This window comes from Filicampus tigris, chromosome 1 (genome assembly GCF_054856515.1).
Source record: "Filicampus tigris isolate MCC_2025a chromosome 1, RoL_Ftig_1.0, whole genome shotgun sequence".
In the NCBI taxonomy this organism is placed as follows: domain Eukaryota; kingdom Metazoa; phylum Chordata; class Actinopteri; order Syngnathiformes; family Syngnathidae; genus Filicampus; species Filicampus tigris.
This window is the reverse complement of record NC_141217.1, coordinates 22,637,816-22,656,079: the sequence shown is the minus strand read 5'-3', so window position 1 is coordinate 22,656,079 and position 18,264 is coordinate 22,637,816.

Here is an 18,264-nt window from a genome sequence, read left to right as displayed (position 1 = left end):
GCGTGTTTGTTCACACAAGTGTGTCTCCATTTGGATGAGAGGACAAATGTGCAGTTCAGAGGTTACCATATATTCTTTAACCGGAAACCTTTAGTCATTCAAACCACTTTTGGACACCTGGAAATGAAAGACAGCAAAAATGCCACAGGTGTGGATGGGGATTGTGTGAGGGGCATGTGTGACCCCAGGGAACATGTTTTTTTTTTTTTTTTGGCTTACTATAATAAAGTCGGGCAGCACGCTGCTCGACTGATCAGCACGTCCGCCTCACAATTCAGAGGTCGTGGGTTCGAATCCGGCACCGGCCTTCCTGTGTGGAGTTTGCGTGTTCTCCCCGTGCAGTTGTTGTTTTATTTCGGCATCACCAAATAAACTACTTTGCACAACAAATGGAACTGGCCTGGACAAAAATGACGTATACACATAAAATGACACATAAATGAACGTTTTGTTGCACAAACTTTTGCTGCAATCACTGTAATCAAAAATGATTTTTTGGAACTGAATGAGACTTGTGCACTTATCAGCAGTTATCCCCATCCTCATAAACAAACTGCTTCACTTCTCTCGAGTTTGAAGGGTGCCTTCTCCTGACTGCATGCTTCAGCTCCTTCAACCGATATTCATTAGGATATGGATTTAGATCATGTCTATGGAAGGCCACTTCAGAATAGTTCACTGTTTTCTTTGTATCAGTGTTGTTAGGTGTTTATTCATTATCCTGTTGGAGAACCCACAACATGCAGCTGAGACCAAGCTCCCTGATGCCATCTATGTAGTCGCCTCTGGCCCTCTTGTATTATCTGCTGTGGCGGGTACAAGTGCATTCCTGTGAAGTGGAATGTAATTTCATCTTGGTGACACTGGAGGCAGAAGTCTTACCAGCTGTGCTTTTTATAAGACAGCGTTCCTCTTCTGACATGATTGCACACATGAGTGTTTGCCGGAATGTCAAGTCCACGAGCCTTTGTGGAGTTCTTTGTTTCTCAATATTCCTATCTTGTCCATCATTCTTCCGCATGCATGCACACACACAAAGACACATGCACGCAAAGACACACCATTCCACTTTGTCGAGGATAACCGCAGTCCTATCATGCTGATGGCTGCCAGACTCAGGCTCATCTTTCACTGCCGGAGATGATTTTGGGGGGTTGTAAAGAGTTATTTGTGGGCATGAGGAGTGGAAAAAACAAGAAGAATGACATAAGAGAAAATGAGATCATTGAAAGAACAAATGGCAGACAAGGAGAAATATTGCAAAGGTATTTTAAAAATCATGAACTAGCACCTTCCCAGAATGCGCAATGCTGAAAGTTGCTTGTAGGGAAAACAATAATCAAAATAAAGCATGGAAAATCGAGGATAACATTGATTGATGGTGAGAGTAGTCTATTATTCTGTAGTTTTTGCTAATTTAATATAATAACTTCACACCAAATACCTAAGAGGGAGTAATTAAAATTAAACATGAACTATCTTAAAATCAAACTTCACATTTTGATCAAATTTCATGACCTTATTTTCTCGGCTTTATAGAATAATTTGTAACATGGAACAAAATGTGCTTGTGTACCCGCAAAAACGGAGTTGTAAACTGAGGATTTTCTTTTAAAAGGTTCATAGAAACGTGTAAATAGATGTAATTTTGAAATGTTTTCTTCTTTTCCTGCAAGCATAGATCACCTTGTTTCCCATCTCCCATCGCAGTTCAGCTTTTCCTGTTGATAGATTTAGGCCTAGGAGTGAAACATGACCGAAACAGTTCCGCTTGAAGGGCAATCTCACCCTTTTTCATCCCTGCTCGTCCATCATTCTTAATCCGTTAAATCCTCTGCTCACCTTTGTGTCAAGGTATGAGGTGTAAAATGTCAAAGTACACTACATTTCACGGCGATTCCTGAGCTTTGACTTCCTGATAATCTTAGTGTTGTCAGCCACCTGTCTGTGAAGTTGTCCAGTTTGCTAGTTCAGTGGATAGGAAACTTTAAATCATTCATATACTTGAATCTTAAAGAAAGTCAAGTATGCTGAGAATGACAGAGTGTTGGACTACTCATGTGCAAAATAGATAGCACGCAACTCCTGATACTACTTTCTTTAGTTAACCCTTTTATTTTACCCCAAACAATTCCAAGCCTCCACACTACAATATCATTCGCAGCTGTTCACAATCAATATGTAATATCTAATAACACAACAAAAAGATATAAATTGTTGACAGAATAATTCATACTCAAAGGAGATGCTGATTATTTGTAGATCATAAAATACAGCCTCCTTTCTTTGCACCTGCTTGTAAGCTAGATTCTTATTCAAGCCGCTCCGGAAGAGCAGAATCAATTATTTTCCGTGTTGAAACAAGCCAGCGAGCAATGGTGTTGGCCAACCTATCTACACAAAAATCCACCTTGAAAATGCATTTGAATAATGTCGACAATTCCTCCTCCCCGGTCTTCCATTGCACACATGGCAAGAGTATTTAGCTCAACCAATCAGACTAGTGTACACCATGTGTGTGATGAACCGTAATTTTTTCCCATTTATAAAACACCGCCCAAGACCACTTAAAAGGCTCTATATTTTTATTTTTGAAATATGACACGTTGCCTAATTTGGGTTTCACATACACAAGAAGTTCTGTAAAGTAAATTGGTTTAGTCAGGAGATACTTAGGAACCGCCTGCATGGTTTCATGGTGAATTACGGCTATCTGGAATTGTATCGGTGACCGAGCAGTCTGAAACACCCCTAGGGAAATTGCTGAAACTGAATGGGTAGCTGCCACAATTTTTTTTGTCTTTCTTCTGCATGCACTGTGAAATGGGATTATAGACCTATCTAACTCCATCCATAGCTACAATATCCATAACTTCATTTTGCATTTTAGATGTCTGTAAAGTATTTTCCGCCTATGAAGTGAGTGTGCATTTTTTGCCAGCCACATTTGAAGATAGCAAATGTGAATTAGGTTATCTGCAATGGGATATCTCTAATTGGAGATATGATCCCAATTTTGCTTAGTCAAAAAGAACATTAACTTACCATAACCGAAACTTCAATTTGCCTATCCACAAGTAATTTCGCCTAGGACATTATTTTTTGCCATTTTGACCATTTGAAGATATCTCTCTAATTGGAGATATCTGTAGTCCCAATTTTACCTAGTCAAAAACAATATTAGCGATATCCGTAACTTCACTTTACAGAAAAAACATTCTTCTTGCCAACATTCATTCAAAGAGATATATGCACATTTTGCCACATCAAATAACATTAGCGATATCCATAACTTCATTTTGCCTATCCACAATTAGCATTCAATTTTGCCTAATCATAAAAGTTCATTAGCGATATCCATGACATCATTTTTCCTATCAATTAGTCTGTAGAAGAAATGCACAAATGCAAAAACATCGTTTTTGTCTATTGCCTCCGTGCCCAATGTTGGAAATAATTAATATTCTTCCATCGCCCAAGTCATTCAGTTGACCTAAGTAAACCCCTTTATGGTACTATAACCGCATCCATATGCTAAGAATTATTGTTGGCAAGTTTTTGTGAAAACAGAGCATGGATTTGAACCTGGCAAAAAAGACTCCTCTGCTGGCCTTGATGTGAAGCACCGTGACTTCAGCTGGCAGTAGCAGACAGAGAAATACATTTTCCAGTGTTTGAAGGAAATGGACTGTATTGTTCCTGACCACAGAGCGGTACATCCAGGCTGTTTCCAGCAATATCCAGAAACCAGCCAACGGGGTGCCAGATTTTGACATGGCTGCAATAAGTTGGAAATTTGTCCCGACCCACCAGGATTGAGTCTCATCTTGGCCATCAGAGCTTGCTGCTTCACATCTTGGAAATGCAGCCTTGCCCAACTGTAGATCCTCCAAAATTCCTGAATCATTTAATCCAGATTTTTCTTCTGGATGAATACAGTGTCTGCCTGGTGACCTTCAGCACAACATTGCGTTCAAAGGACAAGGCCTGATGAATTGCTTTAATTGTGTGAATTGAGGTGTATACTTTGGTAAATGGAGCAGACAAAAGATGAAATATGTTTTTCCATCAACAATGAAATTCTATACAACTCTAAATCAATAGTTGGATGTGCATTGTCCCTCCTCACCAGCCTGTTCTCATTTGTGGTTGTCGGTTGTCATCGTTGTTGCAAATGACTTGTTGCCTTTATTGGAAAGGCTTGAGGAACATTTCTTGATTTGTGGAGACTCTTAGATCATAGGCAAAAAGTTAGGATATCCTCATTGTTCGATGACAGTATCCCATGTCCACTTTATAACTTTTATTATTTACAGTAAGTATCTACTTTTTACCATCCCTTTCAACACAGTGGGACCGAAGCATCAATCATGTTTTTTCCTAGACACGTTCAATTTTGTACGTATATCTTCCTGCATTCACAAGCTCAGTCAGCATGGATTGTTGTGCTTTGTCTTGGTCTTCACGGTGTGACTGTTAAATTAATTATTATATACTCTCTTATATGTCAATGATCGTTACGGCGCCACTGATTGCTTGTGATGACCCACAGTATGTTAAATAACCGACAAGAGTATTGCGTTATAACGCAATACTATTGTGTTTTATTGCAAAACATTGGTGTTATAACGCAATACATTTTCAGCATGTATTGCGTCATTTCGCAATAAGAACAATTATTGCAAAATGACGCAATGTTATTTTAGGAGGAGAATGAAAGACTACCACTTACGAGTTGTTACCTCAGGTATTTCCTGTTGAGAAGCTGGAATTCCGACCATTTAGATGATTTGAAATTTAAAAAGATATCTGAACGATTCATCATTTATCAAAAACAGTTATCAATTTGATTTGATTAATTTGAATTTAATTTGATTAATTTGATAACTGATTAATTGATTAATTGTTGCACCTCTCGTACATTTCTTTTATCATATCTGTCCAATAGCCTGCTTTTATCATACTTTCAGCTGCCTTGCGCTTGGGAAAAAAATGTTAACGTGATTGATGGCTGTGATCAGACAGCAACAACATTTCAGCTTCTGTTGATTATTTATTATTATAATTATTACCCACCTTATGGAATTCAAAGCACTTTTTAGCACTTTATCAAAATAAGGGCATATTCACAAAAAAACGTAATGTGGGTCCAGTGGGCTTCACGGCTCATAAAAGAGTGGACAGGTGCTGACCATGTGTATATCGTAACAGGCAGTGAAGACACCACACACACTGAATGGACATTCCCCCATGCATGCGTTTTTGGATGAAACTCAGCATAGGTCAGCAAGGGTCGTGTGCGTCTTTTATTGCGTGTGTTTGTGTTTTGCGTGTGCACGAGGACCTGACAAACGGTGATATGTGGCAGAGGGAGATTGAAAAGGTTTGACATTCCTACATTTCGACAGGCAGTCTTTTTAGTTATTTTCCTTCCATGCCCCGTGCTTTTATTCTGAAACAAACACACACACACATATACATACACACAGAGTGTTTCTGTATGTTTTGTATGAAGAGCCTATTCAAGAAAAAAAATATATATATATACAGTATGCCCATACAGTACGTACCTTTGTGTATTTTATTTTGTCAATTTAAAAAATAACACTATAAATATCACTACCGTCAGTCAATGATCACCTCAGAAGCTAGACACTTTCAACTAAATTGGGTACAATTTTGTACTTTGTAGCCCAAAAATTAAAGCTTGTGTTCTTCTTGTAATGGACACACAAATCAAGGAGAGATAACACCAAAAATGCTGGATATCTTCCAGTGTTGTGTACTTTGTTTTTTGTGTAGCCTTTCTCTTCTAATTGCATTGACAATTTACGCTGTTTTGACACACCACTATGTCACGCTCTAAGTGTAACTAATGCAACTCTCGCCAAATAAACTCTTCTGTGTGGGAACTGCTTAGTAAGGTGAATAGTAAGTAAGTAAGTAAGTAAGTAAGTAAGTAAGTAAGTAAATAGTGTGCACACATATTGTGGAAGAGCACAAGGTGTGAAGCAGTCTGAGTTATTTCATTCCCCTCTGCGCTGTCCATTTGACTCTGTCAGAATGTAATGTAACGCAAGCTGCTCACATGCCACAGATGATTTAATTCCCTTTGTGCTGGGGCCATTTTTTTTAGACCAAAAGGAAGTCTTGTAAATGGGGGGGGACATAAAAAGGTGAGTGAATGCAGCTGTAGCGACCAACACACATCCAGTACACACCCTGTGCAAATACCAAGAACATAAAAATTGAATACAAGTTATAGAGATTCATATTTTAAGATGCATTCTATGCATTAATGATCTGCATTAACGTCTGTCATGTATATATATATGGGTGGCACGGTGGTCGACTGGTTAGCACGTCCGCCTCACAGTTCAGAGGTCGTGGCTTCGATCCCGGCTCCGGCCTCCCTGTGTGGAGTTTGCATATTCTCCTCGTGCCTGCGTGGGATTTCTCCGGGAACTCCGCTTTCCTCCCACATTCCAAAAACATGCATGGTAAGTTGATTGGACACTCTAAATTGCCCCTAGGTGTGAGGGTGGATGTTTGTTTGTCTCTGTGTGCCCTGTGATTGGCTGGCAACCAATTAAGGGTGTCTCCCGCCTACTGCCTGGGATAAGTAGATAGATATAGAATCCATTATTTCTTGGCAATTGTCTCATCTGGCTATTAATTTGAAGGTGTGTACTTAAAAAACAACAGGTATGAACAGCATCACATCGTTTCAAGTGCGAAAAAGCCCATTCATCCGTAGGCAGTTATGAAAAACTTGTACTGAAAGGCACGTTTGTGTCGCTCTCTCACAAGTGATTTCATGTGCATCCTTTCATGTGTGCGCATGTGTGTGAGCCGCTAATGAATTACACCCGTGAAGGATTGACCTGAAAGAAAGATGGGGCAAGAGAGGGAGCAAAGGGAACTGCGAGAGCACACAAGTGAATGTAAACATTTGGGACAATGAAACAACCGCCACTGAGGGCCTCTTCCTTTTTTGTGGCTCCCAAAGTAATTCTTGACCAAATCATGGAGGAGGCTGGAAAAACTCCCATGATTAAACATTTAGTTCTGGGTCCACATTAGAGGCCTCCTGCAAACAAAAGTCTGTTTGATGCGTTCAGCTCATTACGTTTCTGATTTATTCAGTGCATGCATTGATCAGCTGCTGCTAATTGACAACACATTCCAAGCACTCATACTCAGCTGGTCTTGTTGGGATTTGAGAAAACTGTGTATATATATGTGAGTTTACGATTTACGGCATGTGTGCCCCTGTTGATCTTCTAGTCTGTGGCTAGTCTGTTGTTGTACCAAAACTTACTTGTGAGCCAATTTGGTGTGTAACGGAGTACATGTACCGGCGTTATGTGTATATATATATATATATATATATATATATATATATATATATATATATATATATATATATATATGTATAAACAGGTGAGCCGTGATTGGTCATTATCTGAGCGTCATTGTCAGTCGACAGAAGTGACAAAATGGCCGCCCAATAAGATGGCTAAAAACGGGTGGATTTTGCTGCTTAACTCATGTTTCATATTAATCATATTGCCTTATTTCAACTAGTGAGCCTGCATAGAACATATTCTTGAAAAAAATATGTTTGGCTTCCACTTTAAGAGGACAGTTTTTATTCAACATAAAGTAAAGACAGCCTTTTTTGACTCTACATTAAAAAACTTATTTTTATATGTATGGACAAAAAGTATTTCTATATTTCAATGACATAAATAGGCTGCTTGTTTTCATAAAAATTGAAAAACAAGTCTTTCTGTATTTCACTTGAAGTGTTCACTTGAAGATTTGAAGCACTTTGTGATTGGCTATTGTTGTGTTTCACATCACAATCACCGAGTCTGTGGCTCAGCCAAACTCGGTGTTGCCCACATACATAAGGATTTGCACTGATAAATATTGACATGTTTAACATTTACAGCTGTGAACGTTGTCCTATCATAAGAAAAATCCCTCTTAACACAGCCCACAACACAGGATAATCGCTCAGGATCATCTTTCAGAAACATCTGAGAATCAAGCCTTTGTTGATTTTTATCGCAAGGGAGGGAACATTTTTAGATTTGGCCCAATTGCCAGTGTTTATTACGCTCAAGGCAAAATACTGTTAAAAGTTGTTCCCCAAATTACCTTACCTCTGTTTCAAACAGCATGTCAAGTCTGGACAAGCATATCCAACAATGTGGTGTTCAAATTTTATTTTAGGATATTTAATAAATGTGATGCTGTTCTTTTAAAAAGGCCTCAAAATTCTGTAGTCACAAGTGAGGTAGACCGCCATGACGTGTGGTCCGTGTGATCAGATCTCAGTGGGCCTTAAGTGTGTTAACACCTGTAAGATCCAATAATACCTTGGTGTAAACAGGTTAAAATGTTGAAATGAAAAACAGCAGTGTGTTGGAGTGTTTTTCCAAATATGTCCATGATCTTTAACCTGAAGGTGTCGTGAAAACAGTGCTTGCACATTGTCCTTGTGCGTCTCCTCTTACTTGAATGTTTTGCCTTAGTTAAGCCACTTTGGCAGCTGTGTGTATTGTGCCTGATTTACACTGTCAGACACAACACAGTTCACCAGCAGGCTTTAAGAGTCGTGTGAAGCAAACGCAATTCATGTCACTAATATTTCCACCCTGACTTAGCTTGCCTAGCTGAATAAAGGGCTTTCAGCACCCTTAGTTTCAGTCGCGCCTTACCTCAACCCTGCAGCCTGCACAGACAGAGTCAATTACACCTGATGGCAACAAGTATCAAATGTAGGTACGAAAGTGAGAAGTAAAGCAAGGTGTTGTTCTCAGGGTTCCTAGTGTTACATTATTTGATGTTGTCTTGTGTTTGTTCACAACTTCACATTTTTCTTAGGAGAGCATGCTATGGGAGGCTCAAGGTCTGTTGTCATGTAGTCCTGTCTTACAACAATTCCGGGAACATTGGTGGTAACTTGTCAGAAATAGTTTGCTGGTACACTCCAGGGCCCCACTCCTCTCCTAAAGCATTGGAACATTGAGGCCATTTCCTTTGTTTTTGCTGTGGGCTGAAAATATTTGGGTTTGACAACAAAAGATGAATGTGAGACAAGGGATCAACATTCCAGCTTTTATTTTTTATCGCCATTTAGAAGATACTGTACCTATTTATCATGTGAACAAACGTATTGTCACATAACAAGGACGGGTATGTTTTGTTGGCCAGTTGTGTCCTATTACAGTACATCCCATTCCTCTTTGTATAGTACTTATCTTGTTACAGGTCATAGGTGGGCTGAAGCCAATCCCAAATGACTTCAGGCAAAAAGTGGACTACACCCTGGACTTACCACCATCAATCACAGGGCACATATAGAGACAGCCTTTTACACAGACATGTACACTACCACTGAGTGGGAACTCAACCCAGGGTGCTTGCACCAAAGCCAGGCAAGTGAACTGCTGCACCATCAGAGACATTCCTTTTATATTGATTATTCAAACACTAAATAAATGTCGGACATGGGCATTTCGTCCCAGGGATAAAATGGTCCATCCATCCTGGAGGACAGAGCAGGAGAAGTATTTTAAAAAGGACGGAGCATGGACTGAAATGGGTTTTCGTCCGTCCCTGTAATTGTCTCTTAACCGGATCAAGTACCGACTGACGTGTTGTGTTGTGTTCTTTTAAAAAGCAAGACCACTGTTCTCTTCTGCAATACCACGGAGCCGCCTTTATTAACTGTCTGCCACAACTCTCTATTGTACTCACAGGGAAAGTCTGCCCTCTTGTGATTCAACAGATTACGCCACAAGACGCCCATTCCTCTACGATTGGCAGAAACACGCCGAGCCTGTTTTGCATGTGTAATCTGGGATAAGGCATGTTTGGGGCGTAGGAAAAACAGGTGGAAAGCAATTTTGACTTAATTTGTTAACTAAGAAAGTTAACATTACGTACATGCCTTATCCCTCTGCATGCAAAGTATGTCCTTGTCTGGGACAGCTCTAGAGGGTAAAACTCTCTGCCAGCGCCGCCGTACACTTAAAGCTATGACCTGAAAATGGAAGTCTTTTATTATAACGCTAATGTTTTGCGTTATATAAATGAATTTAAAACTGTGTTGAAATCAAAACAAAGATATGTGAAAGGGATACCTGTCAACTTGTACGTTTTCCTCGTATTTTATAAGTTTTTTGATCATTTCAAATTGTGTACGCCGTATAACAATTTTTGTACGGGAAAAAAAAAAGAAAAACTCGTTTTTTGTTAGACCGATCTCGTCTTGCCCATTTCGGCTCTAATCCGGAGCGTCCGTTTGCGATTCCGACTGCAAATTTAGGCAGACTTTCACGAGCAAAGCTCCCCCCCGCCCCCGTTGAGCGATAAACACTATGTAAGATTCTAAATAGAAATGTCCGTTCCGTTTCCCCCACCTCTCCCACTGACCGATAAATACTGTGTAAGATTATATATAGATACTGTGTAAGATTATATACAGAAATGTGAAATTACAACTTTTGTAAGATTCAGCACAGCCCGGGGTTGACAGGTATGGAAAGGTTAACATTTCTGTCATTTCTACATTTTGGAGGACGTCATTTACTGCAGAAAACTATATGGAGCTACTGTTTAGGTTTTCATTTAACTTTTGACGACCCTGAACTTTTTGTTAGAATTTTATAACAAAGATGTATATTGTTATCAATCCAATATCCATTATCCAATCCGCTTATCCTCACAAGGGTCACGGGGTGTGCTGGAGCCTATCCCAGCAGTCTTCGGGCAGTAGGCGGGGATGAAGCGTTTCCAAAGAGCGCAGAGGCTAAAATCTTCAAGAAATAAAGGATGTGCTCATGATCCCAAACATACAAGATCATCTGAGAAACACGGCTTGCATGGCTTCTTTATTAATCTTGATGCAACACCTAATGGCAGCTGCAAAATGAATCCAGAAGTCAAAACAAACATTGTGTCTGCCAATCTAAAATAAAGTTACAACTAAATTGATTGGGAAATCCTTCATCATGTAGGAAGACAATGACCCAATACACACAAATTGTTGAAATCAATCAGTGTGAAATATATCACAAGCTCCTCAATACTTTTAGCTGGTAGTGCAAGTTGAGGTTAGTGTGAGTCCACAGGAAATGAATCGCTGAAAGCACACACGTGAAAGTGGGTGCACATTAGGTCCTGCTGTCATTTAATCCATCCATCCATCCTGGTTGCGCCGGTCCTCTGTGACTCCGACTGACTATTCCAATTGCACATTCCTCCACCTTCCCAGGATCTCCAGGACCAAGAGAGGGCATAGCTACAGGCTGTTACCATAGTGCTGGTGGGATGGGGTGAGGGTCACCCAGCCCCCACCCTCTTTGGCACTTCAGTGATTTGATGAGAGCTGTTAAGAGGGAAAATATGTTCTTCAATAGAGGATATGCTTTGATTGCCAATTTGTCTATGATTAGTTCCAGAACCTAATCTAAAGCCAGAACCAGAAACCAGAATCTAAAAAAAAAAACACATTTGTGAAACAAACAGGTTTCTCTGAAGGTGTACAATTTGGTGCTGACTCACATTAGAAGTATTCAGCCTGAGTCGACGTCTGGACTCAGATGAGAATTTTTGTTTGTTTTTCTAGTTTGCAAAATTACATACAACTACGACAACATTATGTGGAAAAGTGGAGCATAATTTGGTGCTGATACGATTTAGGATTGTTCGTCCATGGCAGTGTTCTGTCCCATATTTCGCCTCCCTCCATAATAGTAAAATGACGCCAAAAAGTCGGCAAATCGGCATTTGGACACATTTTCTTTGTGAAAATACCTCTAAAGTTGCACCGTTAGTCACAACCGTCATTATACGACATGTCGCTCATGACATCAATCTACGTCAAAAGAGCTCAGGGCGATCTTGGTCCCTCCACTCAGTATAACATCAGTACTGACGGAATGTCCGTCAGTGATGGACTGACCGCCCGTTTAAGGTTTTAAAACTAGGGTTAGGATTTCAAAGTAGGGTTTGGTTTTCCAATTAGGGTTACAAACTAGGGTTAGGGTTTCAAAGTAGGGTTTTAAACAAGGGTAGGTTTAGGGTTAGCCACTTGGGTTTAAAACTAGGGTTAGTGTTTCAAAGTAGGGTTTTAAACTTGTGTTACTGTTTAGGGTTTAAAACTAGGGTTTGGGTTTCCAAATAAGGTTTTAAACTTGGGTTAAGGTTTCCACTTAGGGTTTAAAACTAGGGTTTGGGTTTCCAAATAGGGTTTTAAACTATGGTTAAGGTTTCCACTTAGGGTTTAAAACTAGGGTTTGGGTTTCCAAATAGGGTTTTAAACTATGGTTAAGGTTTCCACTTAACCCCACGCCATTACACCGGAATCGGGTTTTGGAACGGTCCAAGGGCCGACAATGTTTATGAATATGGCCGTGGGGTCACGGCCGGAAGGGTACCCAGGTCAAGGGTGGAGGGTCGCGGCCGGACGGGCAAAAAAGGTTCAAGTGCCCAGCTCTGCTCATCACAAGAGGTGCTATTTGTGTTCTGTGCCATTCTCATTTCCTTAATTAACTCTCTCACATTCGTGACTCTGCTGTTTACAACTGGGAGCTTATCGCACAGTGAACATGTGTTTCTGTGTAGCACTCCCCTTCTCACATCACACACACTCTATGAACATAGAATTGTGACATTTTATTTATGATCCAGCAATGGCATGGTCTGTCTCACTTTGAATACACACCCACACACACGCACACACACCCACGCACGCCACCCCCCCCCCCCCCCCCCCCCCCCACACACACACACACACACTTGTTGAGGGACAAAGTGCAGACAGTCAGGACGTGGTGGACAGGTCATGGTGTTGTAGGATGTATTACGATTCCTGTCAGTACAAATACACACATAAATCCACACTGTCACACACATGGACATAATATTGCGTGCTTGGGAGGGCTTGAATTTTGGTGCACTTGACCACACACACCACATCTATTGTTTATTAAAATTTGTTCTAATCAATATGTCAACGGGTTTAGGGTTGTAAAGGGTTGTAGGCAAGGAGCCCCAAAAAGGCTTTGCATTTTGCCCCCCAGATCGACACCCATCAGTGTCATACCAACCAATATTGTACACTAACCACAACAATATCATAGCGATCATATCAGGGGATCCAATAAAAGAACTGTAAATAAAACAAAAAAACCACCATAGATGAAAGATGACAGGGATGTTATTCCTACTGTCTTTTCATACTATAACGAATATGGGTAAAATGTTAAAACAGCAATGCACAAGAAACTACTTGATGACAAACACCTCTTCTTCCATAAAGGCTATCCATTCATCTATTTTCTAACCGCTTATACTCACTAGGTAAAATGAATCAATTACAGACTTAACTAGATCTCTTAGGGTCACTAAATATTTTTTCTTGAGAAAAAAAACACAAGGGACACGGGAAAATAATACAAGCAGGACAGGAGCATGCATTTTCAGGGTAAAAAGTGTAGAAAAATGACAGAGAAGATAATGTTTTATCGAACGGGTAATGATGGTACTAAAAAAGAGGGGTGGAGGGACTATATTTGTCATTCTTCCTGAATCTTGATTATAAGCAAGACATTTTAAACATTTGTATGCTTACATGGTTTTTAGAAACAACTTTGTATGTCAGATTTTTTTATGTAGAGAAGCAAGCAAAAAGTCACATCTGGTACTGTCTGTGTTCTCTATCTTTAAAGTTTCCATTTATTGCCATAGTCATTGCTACTCTGCTTCGAAAGCAGGCATCTTTGAGTCTTCTCCTCACTGCTGATGTTTAGACTATTTGTGCTTAATGTAGCTGCCAGTTGACTGCCTCTGAGACAACGTTGCTGGAGTCTAAAAGCTGTGGTCATTTTTTAATCAGGACCTTCCAGCACTCCCTCTAATTTGATGAGGCAATCCCCAAGACAATCTGTGTTGTCCTTTGAGCTGATTATAGCAAACTGATGCTTGAGATTGGGACCTAGCAATTTCTTGCCATGGAAAAGATTGCACCACATCGTCATGATAAGTGATGATACAAGCGTTTCCATTTTCTTTCATCAGCTCAATAGCATGCAGCCTTGAACGCAATGTGTCATTGGGAGTGATGGCTAATAAAAAAAAAGTTGGATATCTTATCAACCAGATTGTGATGAGACCATCTTGTCCCCATATAAAGTGCAAAACTGTTTTGAATCTATCAGACCAATGATTACAAAAAAGCAAACGTTTGACGATGACTGTAAAACCTCATATGGAACTTATTGGAATGAAATACAGTATAGCAATAAAAACGGTACACACATATTTCCACATTAATAATGGAAAAATTACCGGAATGAATTACACAGATTTGGGTTTGGACTGAAAGGGGAAGTCAACCCAAGCACATTTTTTTTCAAGAATATGTTCTATGCAGGCCAATTAGTTGAAACAAGGCATTCTGATGAATATTTCGTTTGTGGAACAAGAGTTATTAAACTACTCATTTTTAGACACCTCCGCAGGCGGCCATTTTGTCACTTCTGTCGACTGAAAATTAGATCTCAGTTGCTCAGGGCTCTGGTAACGACCATTCACAGCTCACCTGTTTTCTGAAGCTGAGCCATGATTGGTCATTATCTGAGCTGTGAACCTCTGTGATGTCATTTTCAGTCGACAGAAGTGACAAAATGGCTGCCCTCAGAGATGGCTAAAAATGGGTGGATTTTGCTGCTTAACTCATATTCCACAAACACAATATTAATCAGAATGCCGTATTTCAACTAATATTAGTCAACTGTAAAAAATATGTTTGAGTTGACTTCCGCTTTAATGTGTATCACTGGGCCCTCTTTCAGCCACACCCCCAAAAAATCAGGAAAACAATTGTGAAAAACAGATAATTTGCTATATTTTCACAATTCAGTACAACATAGTTCTCAGTCTTTGCACTTGTTTTCAGCAATTATCTTCAAACATGTTGAATGTATTTAGAAACAAATCTCTAAATTCACTTTACAGGGCCTATAAACAGAACACCAATGGAATACATTATTGAAGGGTGATTACTTTTACCGTATTTACATTTTCTGTAGTTTTATTTTCCAGAGGTTGACCCTGTAAGAGATAAAAATGTGTTTTGAAATGTGGATGCTGACCACGAACCACGATGGGTTTTGTTCAACCTAAAAGGTTCCACCGTACTTTTAAAGGAAAGCAAATCTTTAAAATTTAGATGCGCTGTCAATATGCTGAACTGCAGGTAACATCCCCCATGGGAAAGGCGCAACATGACTTTATTTACACAAACTTGCTGTGACTTCACGCAGTTGCACAGTTGTATACATTATATTTTACTGTCGAGTGCTGACTGCACAATTTATACCCACCATCAATGAACCACACGCTACTGTCATAACACTTCATTCACCACTCGATACACACACGCATGTACACGCACACACACACACACGCACATGCACACACTCAGAGTTGGTGTTGATTACGTCTAAACAGCCAACTCGGTGAGGGTCGCTTGCAGCCTGCAGGTAAAGTCAGAGGAGTAATTGGTTCCATATTGAGTGTGTGGGTGCGTGGCCGTGTGTGTTTGCCAGCCTCTAACACAAATCTGGTCCTAAGTGAAACAACATTTGCTGAACACAGTAAGTATGGAGGCTGTAAAAGCAACTGGTAGCGTTTGAGTTCTATCTATCTATCTATCTATCTATCTATCTATCTATCTATCTATCTATCTATCTATCTATCTATCTATCTATCTATCTATCTATCTATCTATCTATCTATCTATCTATCTATCTATCCATCCATCCATCCATCCATCCATCCATCCATCCATCCATCCATCCATCCATCCATCCATCCATCCATCCATCCATCCATCCATCCATCCATCCATCCATCCATCCATCCATCTATCTATCTATCTATCTATCTATCTATCTATCTATCTATCTATCTATCTATCTATCTATCTATCTATCTATCTACCTTTCTCTCTCAGAGACAATTTTTCATCAGTGCTACAGTGTTTGGCTGGTGTCGGGGGGTGGGGGTACATAGGACCACACACTTTCACCAGCTGTATGGCTAAAATGCTATTTTAAATATGGATAAATATGTGCAAATTACGTGATCTTAATATATTTCATTTTTGGTAATACATTTTTCAATGCATGTATAAATGATTCACTATCCTAACCCAACAAAAAAAGAGTTTGAAGCAAAAAACAAAATAAACGTAAAACACGTATTGCATGTTTTTCCCCCAGTGCAAAGGGCTCTCTTGCATAAAAAAATACCATCCAAGGACGCCACAAAACTGCTGAACAAATACCAACATTAAGTGCGAGAACTAATTTGATATTTTTTTTAAAACCAAAACCTACTCATTCAAAACTTCAATATTACTGAGTCCTGCATATCATTCCAAATCCACAAAAAAAATTATATATTAAGCCTACTCACATTAGTATCAAGCAGTATACGACAACTAAGTACCAGTAACTATGTCTTATGTAATTAAGACATGTCTGCATCTAGTGGTGATTGGTGATATTACAAGTCAACATCAGTCGACCCCTGCATATTCGCAGTTGGGCACCCATTATTTAGCATTTTGCCGATATTTTTTTTCAATATTTTTTTTCATATTTGCGACTTTTTCTCTTTGTATGTCGGTCTGCATCGTACCACACATCTGTTAGGGTTACCACGCAGTGAAAATCCACATGATCAAATAAAATATACTTCAACTGTACGTTAACCTTATAAAACGCTCCACATGTTGAGCCTCACTGGGCCATAAATTTGGATTCCAGCGTTGACACTTAGGGACTCATATTTGACCCGGCCCCAACTTGAAACTGACCCGCATGTCTTCTGCTAAGCTGTAACCCTCAGGCCTGTGGACACGCACGTGTCAAAACAACATTCATCACCTCTGCGATCTCCTTCAGCACTGCTCCTTTCTGTTCCCACCAACAAAACCTTCTACCATTGTACGCAAGTGTGGAAGCAAAAAGCAACTGACTGAGGGAACAGGTGTGTATTGGTTAAAAAAAAAAAACATTTTGATTTACTTTTTACTCTGGCGCTAAGTTCCAATACAGTAAATTACATTGTAAAGTTATACGGCACAGTCACACAAAGATCTAAATCAGACTTGACTTGGAAGCAAATGTTCATGTGTCTAAACATGACTTTTTTGACTCTTCGTGGTCATAAATCAGACATGGTGATCTTTGATTTAGCATGCAGGAAGTAAAATGCCACTGAACCTTTTCAAAGCCCTTTCGTAATTCTCCCTGAGGACTGAACGACACACCCTGGGAAGCATTATTGTTTCTGAGGGTGCGATTAATGTTGAAAATGCTTGGCGTTTTAATCCTTTTGTGACATACCTGCAGGCCCAGTGCAACACTGCTCGGTGCCGATGGTTCGCTTGGATGTCTTGAGCGTACAGTGCAGAAGAAACTTGTCAGCTACATATATTTTCACTTATGTCTACAGTGAGAGAGAAAATATTGAAGAGGTACTTTTCCATAACAAGGTACCCCACCACACACACACACTAAAAAAGCCATTAATTGTGGACAAACATGTTCAGACTGAGCCAATGACTTGGGTTAGCTAGCAGGATAAGGATGTTTGGAACATTTGCAGGACTGAGTCATTGTCATTATTCATGGGATAATCAGATGGATTTATAGCATTTTGGAACAGAGCATTTCGTCTTCTGTCTTGCCTTGCACAACCCAACACAACACAACAGAACACAACACAGGAACATTTCTGCCAGCCGAGTTTTGGTTTATATCACACCCAAGGACCATCTTTGAAACGTGTTTTTTCTTTAGGGCTGGTCTGTAGTGGACAACAAGCCAGTAGAAAAGAATATCTCTAATGTCCGACTGCAATTCAGTTAATTTGTAGTTAGATAGTTAACTTTGATCTCATATGTACAGTATAAAAATGAGACCAATCTGTTAGACTATTGTTTTACTCAAGCCCGCCTGTGTGGAGTTGGCATGTTCTGCTTACCGATATATGTTTGTGTTTTTTTCCCTCTGTAATTGTGACCTCCTCCCATTCTCCAAAAGCAGTCACGGTAGGTTATATGAAAATTGGAAGTTGTCCATACACTTCTGTTTTTTGCATTTTGGACGACTGCACATGCAGGATCTTTCAGGTGTTCAGTAAATGTAAATGCACTGAAATCAGATATTGAAG